The sequence below is a fragment of the Chenopodium album genome, chromosome 11 (assembly GCF_948465745.1).
Source record: "Chenopodium album chromosome 11, dcCheAlbu1.1, whole genome shotgun sequence".
In the NCBI taxonomy this organism is placed as follows: domain Eukaryota; kingdom Viridiplantae; phylum Streptophyta; class Magnoliopsida; order Caryophyllales; family Amaranthaceae; genus Chenopodium; species Chenopodium album.
Window position 1 is genome coordinate 38,577,284 of NC_137844.1, and position 3,806 is coordinate 38,581,089.

At 40.9% G+C, this 3,806-nt stretch overlaps 1 non-coding gene across 1 annotated transcript; it reads right to left on the reverse strand.

Moving 5' to 3' along the window:
* Window positions 1-906: 906 nt before the first annotated feature.
* Window positions 907-1,013, reverse strand: LOC145569751 (small nucleolar RNA R71). Its single transcript, XR_014096286.1, has one exon. It is a non-coding gene; the product is annotated as a small nucleolar RNA R71 (small nucleolar RNA).
* Between the last annotated feature and the right edge of the window lie 2,793 nt (window positions 1,014-3,806).

A 3,806-nucleotide genomic window follows, 5' to 3' on the forward strand; every position in this document is an offset into this window, starting at 1 on the left:
TGATTTTTCTCTATTCTTATTCTTCCCAACTTTTACTCTCTGTAGTTTAGATTCCTTTTACCATAATTTTATTTGTTACTTAATAATTTAGATTGCTTAGATTAATTAGGAATAGAATGAATTGTTTCCCTGTGGATTCGACCCTACTTTCTTATCTGCATTAGTTAGAGGATTTAGGAATTACTTTTGATTAGGTGATACAACTTTAGCCTGTTTAAATTTGGCGTCGTTGCCGGGGAGACGGTTTGATTTTTATTTCTGATTGTTTTTTGTAGTCTAGATTATTCCCTCTTGTCTCAGAGAACGTTAATTCCTTGAGGCAAGTCTCATATTTGTCTTTTAGTTCTTTGTTTATGCCTAGGTGTTCCTGATCAGGTTATATTCCATTCGATCCTGAGATCGAGCGCTCTTTTCATAGACAAACTTTATAGGAAAATCCTGGCGGGTTCTGGGGATAACGATAATCACAGAGAACCTCCAACTGATTCTAGTGATTCAGAAGTTCCTTCAGATTCAGAATCAGAGATGACAACACCTAAGAAGCTCAGCGATTATTCGTAGCCGTCGCTGACCGATTTTCCACACCTTACTCCCACTCCGGCTCTTGATGGAGTGCAATTCGAGATTAGACCCCAATTTATCCCGTTGATGGAAAGGAAGCAATTCAGTGGAGCTAAGGGTGAAGACCCAAATCTTCATGTTGCAGACTACTATCAATATTACAATACCATCAGGCAAGCGGGGGTCACACAGGACCAAATCAGGGAGATCCTTTTTCCTTTCTCTTTATGTGGAAAAGCTAAATAATGGTTTAATGGTTTGAATAGAACTGCACTTGGTATAACTAACTGGGAGACTCTTGTTTTGAATTTCTATAATAAATATTACCCTACAGAGAGGACAGCTTTGCTAAGGAGCGCAATTCAGAACTTTGCCCAAGAGCCAGATGAAACTTTATATGAGGCTTGGGAAAGATTCAAGGATTTGCAGAGAGAGTGTCCCCACCATAATTTAGCACAGTGGCAGTTGATCCAAGCCTTTTTATAATGGGATTGGAAATTCATCTAGAACAATTTTAGATTCTGCAGCTAGTGGGAGGTTTATGAATCTTAATGTTGATGATGCAGGTCAAGTTATCGAAGATATGACAATCCACAATTCCCAATATGAGAATCCTAGAGGCTTTGCTAACAAGGGGAAACATAGTGTTGACCCTCTGTATCCTTTTTGCAGGCTCAATTAACCTCTATTTGTCAGAAATTAGATAATCTTAGCAATGCAAATATAGCTAATGTTTCTGCTATTAATAATAATTCTAATAAGGCTTTCTGTGAAAATTGTGGAATTGTAGGTCACTGGGACAAGATTGCAGGAGTTCCGTGGAGCAAGTTAATGCCTTTCAAGCTTATAGGCAAAATGACCCATACTCCAACACCTACAATCCTGGGTTCCGGAACCATCCATATCTTTCCCACCGGAGCACCAATGTTCAAAACCCGCCACCTCCACAACAATCATAGGCACCACAACAACCACGACAGAAATATTACCATCCCAATGCTAGCCAGAAAAACCAACCACAACAACCCTCCTCATCTTCTAACCCTGCTTTGACAGAAATTAGAGCGATGCTAGCTAGTATGCAAAAGCACATGGAGAGTAGAGATGCTCAAATTAATTCGATCATAGCCCATAATAAAATTGTTGATAATCAAATTGCGCAGATTTCCTCTACTCTACAAGCCTGTCAACAGGGAGCCCTACCATCGCAGCCAACCAGGCCTACAGATCAAGCTTTTGCAATTACTCTGAGGAGTGGTTCACACTATGATGGGCCCCCTATGTCCAGAGATGATGAACCTATTTTAATGAAAAATGCTAATCTTGATTTTGTTAAACCAAAAAATATTGCTAATGGCCCTACAGGGCTCAAGAGTAGTACTAATATTTCTGATAATACATTGCAGGGTACAACTCCAGGGAAGGTAGCAGCTCCAGACAAGAGCAGTAATGCTCCAAAGCCAGTTATTAAACTTCCATTCCCCAATCGGCATTTAAAAACAAATTTGGATAAGCAGTTTGGTAAGTTCCTGGAGATGGTGAAAGATTTTCAGGTAACGGTTCCTTTTACAGAACTAATTACATAAATTCTTACATATGCTAAATTCATGAAGGAAATATTGACTAGAAAAAGGTCTATTAGTGAGGTAGAGACAGTCTCTTTTACTGCAGAATGTAGTGCCGTACTACAAAATAAATCTCCACCCAAACTAAAAGATCCGGGTAGTTTTTCTATCCCTTGTCATATTGGCAATCTGATGATTGATAATGCATTATGTGATTTGGGAGCTAGCGTTAGTGTCATGCCATTATCTGTGTGTTCAAAGCTAAATATGGGTAAATTAAAAGCTACTAATATTACTCTGCAAATGGCCGACCGTTCTTTTACATACCCCCTAGGTGTTTTAGAGGATGTTCCTGTTAGAGTAGGTAGATTTTATATACTTGTTGATTTTGTTGTTCTTGATATGGCTGAGGATTTGCAAACACCAATTATTTTGGGTAGACCATTCCTTAACACTGCAGGAGCAATTATAGATGTAAAATGCGATAAACTGACACTATCAGTAGGGGATGATAAAATTATTTTCAATTTGAATAATACCCTAAAAGCCCCATAACAGAGGAGAAGTTCTTTAGTATTGATGTGGTCGATAATTGTTCTAATAAGCCCCAAGCTCTTGTTAAAGATCCCTTGGAGGGGTATCTTGTGTTGCATCTTCTACAAGAGAAATAGACAAATGGCAAAAGGAAGTTGATGCAATAGAAAGAGCCCTTTACTGTGTAGGTCTTGGCTTTGAAGATGAGAAGGTGGAGACAATAATCAAGCTGCGGAAACTGAGCCTATAGTGAGAGTTTCACCGGATCGAGTTGCAATTGCTCAATCTATTGACAACTTTAGGCAACCAAAGGTCAAAAAGGGGTCCCTTGTGAGCAGTAGCAAAGAACCACCAGTTCACGCCAAGGAGGACCCTCCCGATAGGGTGGATTGGCGCCCTACAGGGCGTGTCAGGAAGCCGAGTCGTGGTCTAAACACCGCTCGACTGGGTGAGAAACCACCTGACCAGGCGGTAGGCCAAGGGTCTTAAATTCTCAACTTGTGGTAAGATGGTCGTGCGGGACCTAGATAAACCAGCGCTTTGCGGGAGGCAACCTGTATTTTCTTACTTTTTAGTCTAGCTTTCTTTCTTTCTTTATGAGAGGAGAGAGGAGGGAGTTTAATGAGTTTATTGAGTTTTTGTACAGGTTTGAAGGAAAAGAGTTAGCCAATTTTGGAGAAAAGAGAAGTAGATATTCGTACTCATAGTGCTATAGCGCACCCCACCGGGCGAAGCTCAGCCCGACCGGGTGCGGAGATAAGTAGAAAAATCACAAATTTTCGCCCGACCGGGCGCAAGATTTGAAGAGTACGGAACTTTTTCTCGCCCGATCGGGTGCGAGTATTGAAGAAATTCGAGGGTATATATCGCCCGATCGGGCGAGAGAGCAAAAGAAAAATTAGAAGGGGAACTCGCCCGATCGGGCAAGCTGGCGCCCGACCGGGCACGAGAAAAACTTGAAATGTGTACCAGATCGCCCGACCGGGCGCGACAATACCCGGACTCTTTCCCCTTTCTTTTTTCTTCTTCTTTCCTCTTCTTCCTTTCTTTCCTCCTTATTTCTAATTTCCACCATACTTTCTCTCTCTAAAACCTTAATTTCTCTACCTTCTCTCTAAGATTTCCTCTCCATTTCTTACCCAAATT